Below are 20554 nucleotides of genomic sequence, written 5' to 3'. Positions count from 1 at the left end.
CATCATTTAGAACACGGACAGTGTTATTCAAATCTACAAATGTACAGATGATAAAAAGAAGGAATCAAGAACACATCTAACGTGTAACGATTTTCATTTTCTAAAACATGACTCCATGTGTATATGGATGTCGTCAAATTCTATTCCTCTCTATTTTGGACCTGAACAGGTGATTGTTCTCTAGCATTTTGGCTGTACCACTAAATCCATAGTATTTTGCCAAAAGCAAGGTTGCTTTAGTTTGATTGCATCCTTCTGCTTATCACCACACTTACCAGGCTTCTTTTTAAAGGCTTATTTTTGAAGTCTTCTTTTTTACCATGTAGACGACGACATTCTTCATTCTTGAATACTGTACCCGCACTTCATTGTCTATGGCTCTGGACAGGGTAAAATTGGGCTCTACCTCATATACATGTACATTTGTTTCTTTTCTGTCTCTATTCTTACTTAAAATCGGCAGCAACACTAAGTTTGCATAAGTTTGATTGCTCCCTTCTGCTTTTAATATCACCACACTTACCAGAATTTTTCCAAAGCCTTCCTTTCGACCATGTAGATGAACTCCTCACTCTTGAGTGCTTTACCAGCACTTCATTGTCTATGGCTCTGGACAGGGTAAGATTGGGCGATAGCTCATATATATCTATTTCATTTCTATCTCTACTTTTATTTTCTCACACTTTCTTCATCTCTCTCTCTCTCTCTCTCTCTCTTTCTTTTTCTTTCTCATTCGTTCTCTAATACTTCCTTTCCCACTCTTTCTCAGTCTTTCTGTCTCACTCTTTCTCTATCTCTTTCCATTTCCATATCCTACTTAAAGACCAAGCAGTTACTAACCTTTTTTCAGATATTTGGACACTCGAACTCATGTCCTCCTTTTTGTTCTGGTTTTCAAGGTTGTCTCTTCCACAGTGTGATCCATGTGAAGATGATGTTGAAGGAAGCTTTTGTTTGGAATCACTGACAACTCTCATGTAAACTGTTTGACACGTGAATTATGAAGACCCAGGCATCTGGTTTGACACTGGATAGATGAGAAGCAAGTTTCATGGAGTCAGTATGGTAAGATAAGCATGTTATTTAGCATTTTTTGCCTGTCCAAAAGGTTACTCGCAGGAATTAATGTAGAGGTCTTGGAAGTATGTAGAATGCATCACCAAAAATGTCCTGCACATTTTTATATATATTTTGGCCGAGTTTGGGGGTAGGGAAAGCCCAAAATATGAAAATGTATTCTACATATGCCTGCAACACGGTAAGCATACATAGCTTTGTGTCGGTAGGTCTTTACTTTCTCTTCTTTCCCCCTTTACTAACTACCATTCCTTTCTATAACCAGAGGCTTTTTGCAATATTTGCTGGCCACCAATTTAATAGTGAAATAGAATGAGAGCACCGAGTAAGAATAGCTTTGTTTGTTTAATAAGATTTTTTAAACAATCTACATTCATCAACTCTATTGATAATGATAAGACTTGCTTGAGGTGGTTCCACTGTGTGATCGAAGACATCCGCAGTTTTAAAAAACGACCCAATACTCTTGAAGAAATGGGCTTGTATTTCCCTCTTAAGAAAAATATATTTGTCATCTCAAAGCCAGACATGGCATGCTTGAACAGAAGTGAAGGCTATATTATCTACTTCCTTTCACAAGGTATCTCACTGTTACAAAGCAATACAGAACAGCTTGAGATACATGGTCGAAATCAAGGCTAATTATTAATGCAAGTTAACCTCATTGCATCTGTAACCACCAACTAGAAGGGGGCATATGATGTGACTGCAAATTGTCTCTGCATATATTCAAATGGAACACAGAGAGATGAGCTCCAATCTGTTCTCTTTCTATATAAGGACAAGAGTTCAGATACAACTAGATGCTTATCAGAATGTACAAATGCAAAATTGCAAATAAAACTGATATTAACCAACTTTGTGGTAGTCCTATAACGAGTCTGAGGCTTAGAAATGACTATCGAAATATCCAACACAATGATGTGTATTTATTGTGGAATGTCCTAGTAGGTATGAGGCTTACATGACACCAATTATTATCAGCATACACATTGCATAAATTGGATTTGGTCACTATATTAGATTCACTATATTTGATTCACTATCATTGTGAAAGTGCTCAAAAGTTTTGAGGACATTGATGATTGTTAGCATGAACCAAATCAGATGAGATGATTTGTTAAAGTCTTCATGACTATGAGGCTTACAATGTAGATCAAAGATCTAAAGCAGTGACATGTGTAAATGATTATCAGTATGCAGTTCTAATACATTTAAATGTGGTCAGTATGAAACTGATTCACAATTAAGCTTTGCAAAAATCCTCATGAGTCTGAGGCTTGGAAGATACCTGTAATTATCAACAATGTGATGAACCTGGATTCAGTACATTAATATGTGATCAGTACACAGATAGGACTGATTCACTAGCTTTGTGAAACTTGATGCAACTGTAGGTTCACAGACACTTTTGATAGACAGGTGTGGAAGACCAATGCACCTTGATGTGTTCAGAATGCAGATAAACTGACTGACAAGAACATTTATCCCGAGCATAATTTGGTGGTTGTCCCTCCAGCTACTAACCTGTGCATGCTACTCCATTCTATAAGGATTATCTTAATTGGGGAGGCGAGTTGGCTCAGTTAGTAAAGCATCTGCATGTTGAACCAAAGATCTCGGGTTCAAATCCAACCCAGACTGATGACTGAAGCCTGCGTTGTGTGTTAACGTGCCCCTCCCATTGTTTCATTGCCGCAGGCTATGTTCAGTGGAAAACACTCCATGCACATCTGATAGGACGGAGGCTCCGTGTAGAGGAGAGTCACCACCTTTGCACATTAAGAACCCACTGAACTATTTGTATAAGAGTAGGGGGAAACCCAGGTGTAGTGGTCAACCTGCACACCCCCAATCAGTTATACCGGGAGGAGATACCCAGAGGTTACAGTGAATCAATTTGCTTTTCGCCTCCCAGGCACACACAGGCGACGCCAAAATAATAATAAAATTAATAAAAAATAATAAAATAAATAAACAAGTAATATAGCTTGTACTTCACATGTTGATCCTAAAATGTACAGCTGTCGATGAGCACACTTTCCATTTAAAAACAGGGTTGACTTTTCATGAGGGGCCTGCCGATTGTACCAGAGACAAGAAGGATGAGTGTATTAAACATAAGCAAAAGCCTTATATACAGGATATTGCATGAAGGTATTCAATTGCACATCCGCAATGAACACTTTGTACTGACAATACCTCAGTCGCACATATATTATCCTACATGCTTTATGGTCAATTGGAAGTGCAACAGGTCTTTATGAAATGAGTGACAAAGTCAGCTCAGTCAGAAGAGTGTCTGCCTGTCAAACCAATGATCATGGATTCCAATCCAACTCAGGCAGATGACTGAAGCCCTAGTATATTATTATTAGGACCCTCCCTTATTTCCATAGACTCGGCCTATGTAATGATAGAAATTGGAAAAAAGATAGGATATTAAATGAAGGGCACCTGTGCATGTTTACACTCCAATGTACTCTCAATAAAAGAGTAGGAGGAAACAGGATTGTAGTAGTGTTACACCTGCTCATCCTAATATGTTAAACACCTGAGAGGTAAAGTTCTCTTGTACCCTCCTAGGCATATCGTATATCGTATCAGGTCATCCTGTCACATAATTCTCCAGGAGTGGTAGAACACATTATGCCATATCCTTCAGTTCAATCTGTAAGAATGACGAAGCATCATTGAAGAGGTTCATTGAGTCCATTAGGCCAAATGTTGTGACTCTGTATTCAAACATATTTTCTTGTGAGACTCATGGCTTCAAAAGACAGCAGGCTTTTCAGAGGAGTGGGAGTGAAGCTTAGCCGTAGATGTAAGAGTGGCAGTCCTACCGGTCGACATAATGGGAATATGCATAGAAGATAATTCTCTTCAAGGAAAGAAAATGGATTGACATGTTCAGACTACGGTCTAAATAATAAGGTTACTTCCTTTCATCTGAATCTGAAGAATCCAATGGAAAGAACCAAGGGGAGGATGATGCTGCAAGCCAAGGAAAGGAATTCTTTGTGAGCTTACTCAAATAACACCATCAAGGATTCATCTTCTTCACAAGATCTCTGTGTTCTCATCCACGTTTCAAGACCTTTTCAACACATCGCCAAATGAGTTATTCAACAAAGCATAAGAATCTGTAGATACCCCAAGGGAGAGAGAATTAGCAAAATTACAGCATCAACGAATCAGTATGACCAGCAATGACACAAAGCATCAGATCTACCCAGATCAGACCCTCAAGAGAACAGAAGAGCAGATGAATCCCAAGCCACCTCTCAGCAACAACCTACCAATCAGGCCAAGTGGAATTTAAGGTAACCATCCTCACATCCTGTAAGTAGAGAGAATTAGAGGCATGCAATGCAGCCTATCTTCAAGAAGTACAGCCACTTTCAAGCCTCCTTTCTTCAAACCTTGTGGATTAATGATGTGTCCTCAGGATAAGCAGAGTGATGCATCACATTCCTTTTCACCGACTGTAAAAGGAGTCCAGCTAAAGTTTTAGGAAAAGACAGATATTCGACACGAAGCAGAAATGTCAGCAAGATTCAGGAAGACTATACATTGAAAGTTCTCAGTGACCATGTCAAATGGAATAATCACACCATCAATTGGAAGATTAGTCACATCTAGGCAATGGATAACAACCAACTCGCTGGACTAGAGAGGCTAATTACAAACTGAATCAGAATATGACTCGATTCACCACGTCGCACGATCATTATTTTCTATGTATATTCCCATTCGCCCATCTTCTCAGACTGCCATTCTCGCAGCTACATCTATTCATCACCACCAGTCATCTGATAAAGCCTGCCATCACTGTTGTCAAGAGTCTCATTCAACAAAGAAATCTGAACGTGTCACCAGAATTGTTTTAATGATAAAGCATATTGGGAGCCATTGCTTCAAATCATTCTCTTGACATGATAGAGAATTGCATTATCCTTTTACTTCATTCTGTAAGAATGAAGACTTTTAGTCTGTACCCCTCCTATCAGGACCCAGTACTTTCAGAGACCTGAAAGGATTCAACACCAATGCCCGATCATGCATCTTGCATTGGACAGGGCCATCCTTTCTTTTAATTCATTTAGTTCTTTTTCATTCTCAAAGAATGATAAAGCATAATTATTAGGCCATATCCCTTCATTCTCTAAGAATGTGGAGCACATTATGACATCCCATTATTCTCTAAGAATGTGGAGCACATTATGACATCCATTCATTCTCTGAGAATGTAGAGCATATTAGGCCATCCCATTATTTCATTCTAAAGGAATGATAAAACACATTAGGCCATCGCTGTACTTCATTCTCTAACAAAAATATATACGTAGCAATTTATTTCCTTCTTTCATAACGATATAATTAGATAGAGTAATATAGATATAGCGAGCTACCCGAATGGGTGGGGGGGGGGGGGACCTGAAAAGAGACACACACACAGACTAGCTGAGATAGAGAGTTAGGGGGGGGGTAATGAAGGGAGAGGAAGAGAGAAAGATGAGAGATAAAAAGACAGGGAGATATAGAGTTAGGGAGAGGGATATAGAGAGAGATAAGAGAGAGAGTGGGAAAAGAGAGAAGAGAGAGAAGAGAGAAAGGAAAAGAGAGGGGGACAGAGAGATAGGAAAGAGACAGAGGGAGAGAACAGGAGAGAGGAGGGAAGTAGAGAGAGAAGGAGAGAGAGAGAGAGAGAGAGAGATAGCGAGATAGAGGGTTTAAAAGGGAGGGGAGATCGGGAGGGGTTGGGGAGATAGGGTGGGGCAGGGGCTGATCAGGTAAGTACAAATAGCTTCTACAATATTATAGGGATGGGAGCAAACTAATTTTGGTAAATAACAGGCAAATGCTAAAACATGACTCTTATCATATTGGATCTTAGAAACTTGTACCATCTATTCAGTACCTAACCTTTTGTTTGATGAGTCAGAGTAATTTAGGTGCCATCCAGCTTCCAGGAGAGAAGTCAGTGAATTCAGACAAGGGCTTCTTTCTGCATCATCAGATCATGGACCACACTTGGGAGAGTCAACTTTGAAGCGGAACATTAAGGAGAACGTGGGTGAGTGTTGTTCAGATATCTGTTGAAGAGTTTTGTTTCTTCTTGGCCTTTACTTAGGATATCCTACCTCCTATTTTCCCTCTCCATTCTTTTTCCTTCCTATTATTTTCCTTCTTGTCCTTTCCTTATAATCCTCTTCACCCATGCACTTTCTTTGCATCTGTCCAGCATGTGGCCACTCTGTCACCATCATTGAGAACCGTGACATGTAAATCTAGACGATTCAATTCCTACATGTGTCAGCACAAACAGTTTGTGAGGAAACATTGTGATGAGGGCAAGTGTGGTGCATTTCAGGTACTCATGTACACATGTCAAACATAATTGTGCATGATTGTACATGGAGTGTACATCTCTACAAAACAAGGCAGTTTTTATTAACCTAAAGGGAAAAAAATCAGATTGAATTGCTGAATTCTTGCAGTATCTTGTATGAAATTCATGTTATTGAACAATAAAAAAAAAAGCATCATCCCAAATTCCTAGAGGTTCAACCTTGAAAGCTGGCAGGCCTTTTATTCTCATCTGATGAGAAAGTGATGTCTATGAGACAGACTACTATTAATCAATGCCTTGGCTACTCTAAGCTAAGAACTACTCAAGCGATCTGGCGGTTAACTATACTTGTCCGCTTCTGGTTCTGGCTTAGATGTAGTTAAGATGATGCCATCTGCTTCACAGAGTTCACTCCTGATGTTTCAGTATTCCCTGACTCTAACTGGACATAGCTGCATTGTTTCTGGCCAACCATCTCTGATGATGCCTAGCAACTCTTGTAGTTGATCATGTTTCTTTGTCTCTTCGACAATTTGATTTTGTTTCTTTGATGTAACTGGCATGCTCTTGACAATAGCATGTACAAAGACTCTGATATGTCCCTCTGATTCAGCATTCAACTCGGCCTTTGGATCTACTGCTCTGGACAACGTACCAGCAGGATACATGTACTTCCCAGGCGTGTACAAGACCTTGAGATCATATCCATGTATCCTGATAAGTAACCTTTGAATGCGTAGGGGACATCTAGGCACCCAGTGACTTGACAGTGGAATAAGTGGCTTGTCATCAGTCTCCACTTCTACTTGTTGTCCATAGATGTATTGATGGAATCTTTCACATGCATATGTGATTGCAAGTAGTTCTTTCTCGATCTGTGCACATATACCTAGTCTCGGCATCAGTCATTGATCTAAATGCATATGCGATCAGAACCCAATTTTGATCACATTACTGTAGTAGCACTGCACCAATACCATCCTTTAATGCGTCTCCTGACAGCTTGGTTGGTTTCTTGCAGTTGTAGAAATGTAGGACTGGCTCTTGTATCAGAGCTTGTTTCAGCTGATTCCATGCATCTTATTGTGCATAATCCCATGTCCAAACATTCTTTTTGTCAAGTAGATGTCTCAGCGCTGCTGACTTGTTAGACAGCTCTGGGACTTCCGGAGCACTACAAATACCAAAAGATAGTCTCAAGAACTTGTACCTTTCGTATGGCGTGATGAACATACAAAGTTTGGAGCTTTCGTCATCTAGTTGGATCTGCCAAAAACCACTAGACGCATCTAATTTGGCCCCTGCAAAATGTGCAGCTATTTCAGCTTTTGATGAAAATTGATTGTGTTCTCTTTTGATTGCTCGGTTCAGGTCTCTTGGATCTAGACAGACTCTGAGATGACCGTTCTTTTTCATCACCAACACGAGAGAAGAAACCCAATCAGTTGGCTCATCAACTGGTGTGATTAAGTTCATTCGTTCCATCTTATCTGACTCGTCTTTGAGTTTGGTTTGAAGTGGAAATGGAACTTTGCAAACATGCATGTTGAACAGGATGTGCGTTCTCTCTCAATGTGATGTAGTGTTTACCAGGAAGACAATCTAGACCTACAAACACATCTTGATAGTCTTGAACTACACTTTTACACGTTCCTTGTTCAGTTTGTGTTTCAACACGATATACCTGTTTCACCAGAGTCAATTCTTTGCTCGTTCGTAATCCTAAGGCTGATGACGTCCAGGAATGACTAGACACGGCACACTGTGTTTGATCCCTTTGTACTCAACTTGTACACAACAACGACATTTGACTGGGATAGCTGTTTCATATTCAGCCTGTCAACTTCACTTTGGCTTTTTGCAGCTTTGGTTTTGGTTTTAAATTGTGAAAGACTGTCTCAGGAAGAGCACCAGTAACAATCTTGAATTCAACCAGCTGCATGGTCATGGACTAGTTAATTGACTGTCCATTCTTCCTTCTATTCTTTCGATTCGACAGAGCAAATCAGGAAACCTTCTGAATCTACCTCCGAAAGTGCTGCAGTACATTGACCTTGGCTACTGGGGTTCTACACCATTTAGGAAAATGGTTTTGCATGTTTGACCTTGTGCGAGACATTTGTCTTTGCTTTGTCGGTTTCCGCATCTGCTACATGCTTCGTTAGTACGACCTTGAGGTTTTAATGTTAAACCAGGAAATTTCTTCTTAGTCTTGCTGAAAGAATTTACCGGGATTGAGGTGTTTTCCCCTGCGGAACTGAACGCTTGTGCCTGCGTTCAAGTTTGTTCAGCCGCACGGATATACTTGTAACGTTTTATCCATGATGTGCGATCATCTCGCCTCAACAAACGTTCTCTTAGACCATCGTCTAAAATATACCACAGATAATGCTGTCCTGGAAAACTCACACGACTGAGCACGACTCCGCAATTATGTTGCGTACTGATCAACACTAGCTCTCATGCACTGAGATATTGTGAAAAATCTATGTCTCTCATACATCAGATTTTGTTTCAGCATGCAATATTCCTCATATTTGTCCAACACTTTCTCAAGCTTCATGCGCTCACCCTCAGCAAAAACAATCAGGTATTCAGAGCGTTATGTCTAATTTTGTGTTGCCACAGATCTTATTTCTTTCAATAACATTCATATGTTTGCTGTTATTCACAAAAGACGACCAGGAACATCTTAATACTTTAAAAATCATGTACGTATACCAAGACATGTTCCTGATGTTGCATGTCATGATTATTTCACTGAACCTTATTCACCCCAAGATGGACTGGGGGGGGGGGGGGGTTGTGCATCCCTAGTTTGAAGGCGTGGAAACTTAAGCAATTCCAGATGGTTTGGGATTGAAAGTTCATGTGTTTCAAGATGGACAAGGCAGAGGGTAATTAAAACTTATGCCTCCCAAGATTTAGGGGGGAGGGTGTTGAATCTCTTTCATCCCAAGACACTTGAGGATGGAAACTTTCAAAATACAAAATACAAAGAACGATGATCAAAATTTTACGATCCCAAGATGAGATGGGAGAGCTAGGGGGAGGGGGTCAGTAAATGTTAGAACCCTGTAGTGAATGGGAGTGAGATGAAAAATTATGCATCCAATATTGATTGAACCATGATTGGGGGATGATCAAAATGTATTCACCCCAAGTTAAATGGGGGGGGGGGGGGGGGAGGGGCAGTTGGCAGAGGAATGGAGCAAGTGACAGCATGTGATAATTGCATAATTCAGCTGCTGTAGATTCACATAGCATGCATTCACTCTAACAGAAAGAATTATAATATCCCACTTAGCAAACATTCAAAGTACATCAGGATTATTAAAGAGAAGGTTGAGTTCTGGGAAGAGGAAAAAAATAATTTGTGAGCGTTATCATTTTTATTATGCAAGGGTGGAAGAATATCAGATTAAACATGTTCCCTGAAAAGCATGGCTCTTCAAATGCCTTCATATTCTAAATATGAATGAAACAGGTTCCATGACACATGCTCCGCCGACGATTGCTCCGCCGACATTTACTCCGCAAAACGCGACAATTGCTCCGCGACATTTGCTCCGCGACATTTGCTCCGACGTCAAATGCTCCGCCGACAGGTGCTCCGCCGACAGTTGCTCCGCCGACAGTTGCTCCGCCGACAATTGCTCCGCCGACAGATGCTCCGCCGACAATTGCTCCTCCGACAATTGCTCCGCCGACAATTGCTCCGCCGTCAATTGCTCCGCAAAACGCGACAATTGCTCCGCCGACATTTGCTCCGCCTGAAGCGACACTTGCTCCGCCGACATTTGCTCCGCCGACATTTGCTCCGCCGTCAATTGCTCCGCCGACGATTGCTCCGCCTGAAGCGACAATTGCTCCGGTGACATATGCTCCGCCGACAATTGCTCCGACGACATTTGCTCCGCCGACAATTGCTCCGCCTGAAGCGACAATTGCTCCGGTGACATTTGCTCCGCCGACAATTGCTCCGACGACATTTGCTCCGCATGAAGCGACACTTGCTCCGGTGACATTTGCTCCGACGACATTTGCTCCGCCCAAAAAGTGTCCCATTAAATACAAATGCTACTAGTACTACGACAAATGCTTCGCCGACAATATTTTTTTTCACGGGTTGTTTTTGTTTCTTTCTTTTTTTCTTCATTTTTTGAATGCATTTCATGACATTATGTAAATGAAATGAAATGAATGAATGTTGATAATGTGGGAGGAAAAAGCAGTTGCCTAAAAGTCATTTCGTATATACTGAAATAACTTTCCATCTATCACTGTACGTCCCACATAATGTACACTAAACACTCATTACATGTCATGGGAAGTTTTTTTTTTTTAAAGTAGAGCAGCAAGCCACATTCCCCAATACGCGCATACCTCCTAGTTAATTTCAAACAGCTCATCAATATGTAAGACCTGAAATTACCTCAATGAAAGAAGACTAATAACATGAGAGGAAAGAAAAGAGCAAAAAAGACAACCGTTTTTTTGCTATTCCCCATAATGTTAGATTTAAAAAAATAAAAAAATAAAATTATAGCTCCTTACGCAAGTTCTCCGACGAAAGATAATTACTCCGCTCAAAATCTGTTTCATGTATTACTCATTAGCTGATCCAAAGCTCAAGGCTATCTCTCTCTCTCTCTCTCTCTTTCTCTCTCTCCCATGCTCCTCCTTTTCCTGTTTACACCGTTTTCTTGTCTTCTTTGCTCTTTTCTTTCCTCTCATGCTATTAGTCTTCTTTCATTTCCATCACTTCTTCTCTGCTCCCCCTCTCGAGTTCTATTTCTCTCGTGAAATTGAAACGTAAAGTAATACAATCATGTAGTACATTCTTGTTTAGAATAATATTTTCAATAATATCCAGTCCATTTTCTAAAGGTTTCTTTCCTTTAGTTAAGTGTATGTAGCTTTAATATATATATGTTAGTGTGCAAAACACTCCGTTTCATTCGAGTACTTTGTTTTCACTAAATAATTTAAGGGACTCACGAAGCCACCGGAAGAAGAGCAATTGGCTTATCATGAAGAACTAACATCAAACTGCAACAAAATGATTTGTATAAATGTGAATAAGCAGAAAGGCTGCCATCTCATTTTCCCGTCTGAATGGGTTCTCTTCCTTACGTATATAAGTGCCCTTATTTTCTAAACTTTTTTTTTATATTTGTGTGTTTATTAAATTTTCAATCATATAAAAATTACATATTTACAAGTCATTGGTAATAATTAGACAAACAAAAAAAAACAATATGTATAAGAACAACTAACAATAATGAAAGGACAAGAAAGTTATAAAAAAAAAACATTATAGTAAAAAAAAATACACTGTACACATATAAATCATAGTTTGAACTCCAGTGCATAAAGGGGAGTGAGGGGGCACAGGAATAAAAGTTAAATCAACATGAGTATCATAAGTCAAATCGCCATTTCTTAAAATGCGAAACAAGCTTGTTCCTTTTTTTCGCTGAGAAATATTCAATATCTTTTTGTTTCTTTATAAAACTCTTAAAAAGATCAACACTTGGTAAATCCCCCTTACTTATTTTCTAAACTTCCATGATGACCTATTACATTGTATAATACTTTACCTAGTAAGATGCATTGATCGAGGTAATTTCAGGTATTACATATTGATGAGCTACTTGAAATTAACTAGGAGGTATGTGCGTATTGGGGAATGTGGCTTGCTGCTCTAATTTTTTTAAAAAACTTCCCACGACATGTAATGAGTGTTTAGTATATATTATATGGGACGTACAGTGATAGATGGAAAGTTATTTCAGTATATTCGAAATGACTTTTAGGTAACTCCTTTTTCCTCCCACTTCATCAACATTCATTCATTTCATTTCATCTACATTATTTCAAGAAATGCATTCAGAAAATGAAGAAGAAAAAAAGAAACGAAAAAAATAGGTGTAAAGAAAATATTGTCGGCGAAGCATTTGTCGTAGTACTAGTAGCATTTGTAGTTTATGGGACACTTTTTCGGCGGAGCAATTGTCGCTTCAGGCGGAGCAATTGTCGGCGGAGCAATTGTCGGCGGAGCAAATGTCGGTGGAGCAAATGTCGGCGGAGCAAATGTCGGCGGAGCAATTGTCGCTTCAGGCGGATCAATTGTCGGCGGAGCAATTGTCGGCGGAGCAAATGTCGGCGGAGCAATTGTCGCTTCAGGCGGAGCAATTGTCGGCGGAGCAATTGTCGCTTCAGGCGGAGCAATTGTCGGCGGAGCAATTGTCGGCGGAGCAAATGTCGGCGGAGCAAGTGTCGCTTCAGGCGGAGCAAGTGTCGCTTCAGGCGGAGCAAATGTCGGCGGAGCAATTGTCGCGTTTTGCGGAGCAATTGACGGCGGAGCAATTGTCGGCGGAGCAATTGTCGGCGGAGCATCTGTCGGCGGAGCAATTGTCGGCGGAGCAACTGTCGGCGGAGCAACTGTCGGCGGAGCATTTGACGTCGGAGCAAATGTCGCGGAGCAAATGTCGCAGAGCAATTGTCGCGTTTTGCGGAGTAAATGTCGGCGGAGCAATCGTCGGCGGAGCATGTGTCGGGTTACCATGAAACATCGTAAAAATCAGGGGGGGGGGGTGGTTTTTTCGCCATGTGCTCGTGTAGTCCCATATACATCATTCTGTGTACAGTGTTTGTAACTTTGCCAAGATTTGGCCAAATTTCATATCATTTTGATGATTCCAGAACCTTGCAGTACACACCAAGACAATACTAGATGATCAACCTCTCTGATATATTCCACACCGTTTCTTTCACAATGCAATCGCATTACCAGAACTCAAGTTTATTACCACATCCATCTTTAGAACTAGCTGATACTTTCCTTCTAAGAGAAATATAATGATGAGTTTGCATACTGAATGAGTTCTTTCCCTTCCACCTCACAGTAAACTACGTAGTGCTCTAAGGAGACTAAGTTTGAAAACCTGTACACAATGTATACCATGCTATATCAATAGTGCTTGCAAGCAAGATTGAATCTATTTCTGGCTTTCTGATGTTGCAGAGTCTGCCCAATTAACATCATTAAGCACAGTGCCCTGTTCTGTGTTGTTGTTGTTGTTGTTGTTGTGTTTTTTTTTTTTTTTTGGGGGGGGGGTGGGATTGGAGATTGACATTTTTCAACCCCAAGCTGGATAGGGGATTGAAAGTTTATGTTTTCCAAGATTGAGAAGGAGGAAGGCAATTGAGACTCCCAAGATTTAGGGCAAGGGGGTAATTAAATCTTTTACATCTCCCAAGACAGTTGGGGAAGGGGAACTTTTCCATTCAAAAATCCTAGGTGATGGGGGCATAATTGAACTACTACATCCCAGTATGGTTAGGGGGTTGGAACATATGCACCCCAACATTGATTGGAGAATGAGGAGGATTTTTCTTATGGGGGTGGGATATTTGAGGGGATAATTGAAACTTATGCCTCCCAAGATTTAGGAGGGGGGGGGGCGTAAATCTCTTTCATCCCAAGACAGTTGAGGATGGGACCTTTCGCATCCCAAAATCCAAAGACTGATGGGGAATTTCCATTCTCTAAAAGAAATATAATGATCAGTTATTGCCCTTCTGCCTTAAACTGTTGAATTTGAATTTTGTTTCAAAGTAGAGACCATGTTTCAAAGTAGAGACAATTCTAGACATTATCCTCCATTTCTCTCTTCTCTATTGTAGCTACACCTTGTCAATTAAAAGGCACATAAGCTTCTTCTTACTCAAATATTTTCAGTTGCTAAATCATCAATTATTGGCGTTACACTGACTAGGTCTAGTGTAGTGAAGTGACGGGAGAGACAGGGATTATTACTCAGGCATCTCTTTATGTCACCAAGATTGACACTCCCTCAAAGAGGAAAAACAAAGGGTTGGGCAGGGTCAGTTTCAAAATCAGATGATCAAAATGATACATTGCAAATGGATCACACTGATTTTGCATCACATCCCGGCTCCAAATTTCTAGCTCAGAATATGATGAGCAGCTAAACACAATGGTAGTCCGTCCAGTAAGACATAGCCCATCACTGATCAGTGAAACTCCTTAATGTTTACATGTTTGTAAAATGGACAGCTGGACTGATGGCAGCCTTCATGAAAAAAATGCTAAAATTTGGCAGTCTATTGTGCGCCATCTCAGGACGTGTATTTCAGTGTTGGCCCCAGAAGGCATTGATTATTAAAGCAAAGTTTGCAGCCAAGAACCGGCATTACTCTAGCTCAATTAGGATGTTCTTCTGTATCCCTCGTAGCCTATTAAACAACAAAAAAGCTTCCCTATATGGCTGTTTGATCTGGTCGAATATACTCACATGCAGGTGATAGATGGAGCTAGTGGTAGAGCAGTTGAAATTCCATAGCTCCTTCATCAAGCTCAACGGTGGCAGACGGCTTTAGCGGTAATGACTATCAAAAATAAAACATAAAATTGAAAAGTTACAAGTGCATGCTGAAAGACCTAGATCATCAGCAAGGTATGGCAGTCCATGAACCTCCTGCATATGATACTTACCTCAAACAGGTCAACTTGTATCAAATAGCCTCAACCCTAGTTCAAACCTAGTTCAAAATCTGAATTGCTGAGTTCCTTCAGGCATATCTGTATTAATCTAGTAAGCTTTTATGGGAAAGCGGGAGGATGAATAAAAAGCAGATTTACTGAAGCATGTGGGTTGCAATTGGCTCTCACACTTGGGCATCTGGTTATGATTCATCAAGTGAAATACTATCAGTAATTAAAATAATATCTCTTAGTTTCATTAGATTTAGAATGTTAATATTTCAATAAGGTCTATCTTCAACATGTGCCTGTTCCCCTACTCACTTTTTAAACAGTTTATCCTTCAGTAAATTACATATTTACCACACAAATCAGTAATATGAGTAGTACTCATAATAATCTGGTTATGATTCATCAAGTGAAATATTATCCGTAATCTAAATAATATCTCTTAGTTTCATTAGATTAGAAATGTTTGATATTTCAATACTCTCTCTTCAACACAATGCTTTTTATACTGGCCTATAGCCCTGTTGCACTAGACTACTCACTTTTTAAACAGTTTATGCTTCTGTAAATTACATATTTTACCACACAAATCAGTAATACGATAGCGTACTCATAATAATCTGGTCAATACTGTTATCTTCAACACAATGCTCTTTATAGTTGCCTGTTCCACTACTCACTTTTTAAACAGTTTATCCTTCAGTAAATTACATATTTACCACACAAATCAGTAATATGATAGCGTACTTGTAATAATCTAGTTATGATTCATCAAGTGAAATACTATCAGTAATCAAAATAATATCTCTAAGTTTCATTAGATTGGGAAGGTTGATATTTCAATACTCTTATCTTCAACACAATGCTCTTTATACTGGCCGATAGCCCTGTTCCACTAGACTACTCACTTTTTAAACAGTTTATCCTTCGGTAAATTACATATTTACCACACAAATCAGAAATATGATATCGTACTCATAATATTCTGGTTATGATTCATCAAGTGAATTACTATCCGCAATCAAAATAATATCTCTAAGTTTCATTAGATTGTGAAGGTTGATATTTCAATACTATTATCTTCAACACAATGCTCTTTATACTTGCCTGTTCCACTACTCACTTTTTAAACAGTTTTTACTTCGGTAAATTACATATTTACCACACAAATCAGTAATATGGTAGCGTGGGCGTGGAATAATAATCTGGTTATGATTCATCAAGTGAAATACTATCAGTAATCAAAATAATAACTCTGTTTTTTTGGATTTTGAAGGTTGATATTTCAATAATCTTTATCTTCAACACAATGCTCTTTATGCTGGCCTATAGCCCTGTTCCACTAGACTACTCACTTTTTAAACAGTTTATACTTCTGTAAACTACATATTTACCACACAAATCAGTAATATGATAGCATGGCATAATAGTCTGGTTATGATTCATCAAGTGAAATACTATCAGTAATCAAAATAATATCTCTTAGTTTCATTAGATTTAGAATGTTGATATTTCACTACTCTTATCTTAAACACAATGCTCTCTATACTGGCCTATAGCCCTGTTCCACTACTCACTTTTTAAACAGTTTAAACTTTGGTTAATTATATATTCACCACACAAATCAGTAATATGATTGCGTACTCATAATAATCTATTGAGTCAATCAGATTATTGATCTTATTTTCTGTCACTCAATGATAGGATAGCATACTTTTTTTAAATCATCATTTTGATCAGATCATTGGTCATATTTTCCAAGATAATAGGATAACGTAATCATAACGGACCATCTAGTCGACCAGATTTCCAATATTTTCGGTCGCACTGAAAACTGTTAATAAGTTCTACAAAAAATCTTCTACATTTGCTCTGATTTAATACTCATTTGACACACTTGACTCTACACTACAAGGGGTACGTTTTGCTTGATTTCTGTTTAAGAAATGCTTTGGTGACAAATACACTTACAAAGACAAGAAATACCCTGCAACGAATCTTGGAAAACAATTCCCAACTTGAATTTGATTCGAAAATAATATCGCTAGTGATATTCGTTTGTCTCGCAATGTGGTCAATAAGGAATCTAAAAGATCACGGCGTTTCGTATGCTACTGCGATACTTCGTCAGGGATCACCTGACGAAGTATCGCAGTAGCATACGAAACGTCGTGATCTTTCGATACTATATCCGCAATGAGTAATATATTTAGCATTATTGAATTTGATTATTTCTATTCAACAACTGATATTTTTTAGTCTGGAAATTATAGTTTACATTGTGCGTTGCCACCACATATACCAAGTGTATCCAAAACTGCACTATGGCATACAAGATTTTAATCAGGTTTGGTTTTTTTCACTGTTCATCCTGGTATAGATAGTGTTCCATGATGTTTAAATTCACATTTCATGAACCCCCTTTGAATTCAGGAAGTAAGACGAGATTGACATTGTCCAGAAATATCAGAATCTTTGGTGGTATAAGCCACCTACAGTTCTGAATATATTAACATACATGTAGTTTAATAAAGTTCAAAGTAGTTAAGTATAGTTTGATAGCGTTTAATGTAATTTGATATTAATTTAATAGATGTTAATTTCCATTAATATAGGTTAAATACATTAGTTATTTAGATTAGTTTATAATATAATGCAGGTTAGTCAACATGTAGTTTAATGTAGTTTTTAATAATGTAGCGTTAAATAAACTTTAATTTGTAGATTATATTTAATTAATTTTAACATCACTTCGTGTACATTAAACCTAAAAGTACTGTGGTTGGTCTAAACCGCTTTATGATTGTATCTAATATTTTTGGACAAAGAGAGGTTCGTCTTCCTTCCTGAAATTCAAAATTGGGTTCATGAATTGTAAAATTAGATGTCACTGAATACTGTTTGTATCACAACAAACAAAGGAAATTGGCACAATAACTGAAGTCTTGTCTCACAAATGTTACATATCATTAATGCTGATATAAGTTTGTTGGCACTGTTAATGTTAAAACAAATACCGGAAAGTATTTTCTACAGTGCTGTGAATTCCCAATACCTGCCACTTTATGTTCCACTCTCTGTACTATTAAAACATTCTTTAATTAATTACCACTGTTGCAAACGTGAAACGTGAACGTTCCTTCCTCACTCATAATTAATCTGAGGGGGCGAACTACATTCAGTAGCTTCTATCAAGCTCCATACGAGTTACACATACATTTTGTGTGTTTTGTGCACATTGAATTTTAAAAAGATACAAAAATGCGTGTATTTGAATTTTAAACTTTTGTCTAGGGTTTCATGTTTCAGAAGCAGGTCTTAGAGAATTGAAATGTTATGTTGAAAATAATGGGAAATTACATTTAATAGGATAGAGAAAAGAAAATCAATTCCTGACTTATCAAATTTAAAACATGCTTACTCTAACATCTCGTAAGCAGAACAAAATTTAAATAAAAGGCATTTAAACTTCCCATTTTGAAGTGCTTCCAAAATAATGATTTATAGGATATACATTGTTAGAATATTAGGGAGCTCCCATCTTTAATGTATTTATGCACTCTTGTGCAAAATTCTATGCACTTCAGAATGAATAGTTTTATGCCAGGCATAAATGATGTGGCTTAACAATGCAATATCTGTATGCATGAAATCACCATTGTTCTCCTTAAGAAATTAAATATTTCTGAATGGGATAAGAATAATCTAATACCTGCTCAAGCAATATCAATGAGAAACATGCTTCACATTATATGAGGAGAAAAATAGTACAAGAGAGAAAGAAAAGCCAAGCTCACTGTCTTAACAAATTAATGGAATCTGAACTGTTGCATTTTAAATCATTTTGAGAAATTAAAAATATATTTACATGAATCTGCTGATCTCATTCAAAATAAGTAAACATTGAATAATGAATCCAATTGTTCCAAGGAAAAGCCTCAAAAGCAAAATTAACAAGTGGCTAAAATGGTCTCCTGATTTACCAACTTTGTAATAAACTCAGGGGAGGCTAGTTTTAGACGGCCAGGCTCCCTCTGGGGATGCGACTTCTTATTTGTATACATCTTTTATTGGTGTTAAACTCAGGAGAGGCTAAAATCTGCAGTTTTAGCCGGCCAGGCTCCCTCCAGGGATGCAACCCTAGCTTGCATCCATAGGGGCTGTGAAGGGGGAACCCTGTTTCAGCCCTAGGATCAAGTGGCTTCGGCTCCTGGTCATACATTGCTTCCAAAAAGTGCCTTATGAGCTCACCTTTACACAGCTTTCCTTGCCTACATGTATTGTAATTGCTCCACTTGCCCTATATTTTGTCTTTTCCTGTAGGCTTGGCATGCCCTGTACATGTGCTGTGTCTTTGGTTCCTCATTTCTTTTTGCATACATCTTTTATTGGTGTTAAACTCAGGGGAGGCTAAAATCTGCAGTTTTAGCCGGCCAGGCTCCCTCCAGGGATGCAACCCTAGCTTGCATCCGTAGGGGCTGTGAAGGGGGAACCCTGTTGCAGTCCTAGGATCAAGTAGCTTCGGCTCCTGGCTTTTTTATGACATACTGCAATATATATGCTATATCTAATATCTGCCCAAGCTACATTTGCTAAATGCTTTTTTTCTCAGGCATCTGGGATGAAGGCCTGGGTTTCGATTGCAATTTATGCTATGCGTTTATATATTACATAATATAAAATATTGCATTATACCAGTTCACTTACCTGTAGTGGTCTTGGATTTATTCTGTCAACACAATGAACCTCTTGCCATGGGTAGGTCCCCTATAGGCCAAATAAAAAGGAAGAAAAGGTGATTATCTACTTTAAATATGAAATTATATGTATACATGTTTAAAAAAGGATGCTTTCCAGTCTGCATTTGACAAGAAAATACAAACAAAGTTCAAAATAAAGAAAAAGTTAAAAAAAAGTGCTTTACAGACGGGGAAAATTACAAAATGCCCAAATGCATTTATTCTTAATTTTTTTCAAACATATTTGTATTTGTTCAAATTTGTTGTCAATATATTATTGTGGGCCTTACAAACAAAATATGGAATACATTCCTTTGTTGATTCTTGGAATGAATTGGTCATATTAAACCAAGACTTTTGATAACTGGTGATATTTTTGAATTACCCGGTGAGATAAAGCAAAGGCTTGAAGTGATTTTGTGATGTATAGATTTGAAATGACTTTGTTATATGTTAGATTTTTGCAAAGACTTGTATTGCAATCCACATTTATATCGAACGTGATATAACGGACAAAAAAAAAAAAAAAAAAAAATCAAATTAAAGAAAACGTAAAAAAAACAGAGGTCGTTTTACAATATTGGGGAACAGCAGACAATATAACTGCATTTATTTTATTACTTTTTTCATACATTTTTTGTATTTATGGGTTCTTGTGGGGTTTTTTTACCCCTAAAAATTGAATGTCCGAGTTAATGTGAGGATTGCTAACTCTTCTCTTCCTTTTTATTTGGCCTATGTACATCCTCCGTATCTCATCTATTTATGTATGCAATAATATATATTTTTTGTTATTTCTATAACTATGACAATATAAACTGTGTGCCCCGCAGAAGGGCATAAACAGATGCAGTGCCAGCAGAT

General features: G+C 38.4%; 1 long non-coding RNA gene across 1 annotated transcript; it reads right to left on the bottom strand.

Annotated features, from left to right (window-relative positions):
- LOC115921207 lies at nt 1-19722 on the bottom strand. Its single transcript, XR_004062811.1, has 3 exons — nt 19659-19722; nt 14755-14848; nt 1-1027 (listed from the first exon to the last, which is right to left on the bottom strand). It is a non-coding gene; the product is annotated as an uncharacterized LOC115921207 (long non-coding RNA).
- Nucleotides 19723-20554: the final 832 nt, after the last annotated feature.

This window comes from Strongylocentrotus purpuratus, unplaced genomic scaffold (genome assembly GCF_000002235.5).
Source record: "Strongylocentrotus purpuratus isolate Spur 01 unplaced genomic scaffold, Spur_5.0 spur5_scaffold_1, whole genome shotgun sequence".
Classification (NCBI taxonomy): Eukaryota; Metazoa; Echinodermata; class Echinoidea; order Camarodonta; family Strongylocentrotidae; genus Strongylocentrotus; species Strongylocentrotus purpuratus.
Note: the sequence above shows the minus strand (reverse complement) of the source record. Positions and strands in the feature narration are given on the sequence as shown.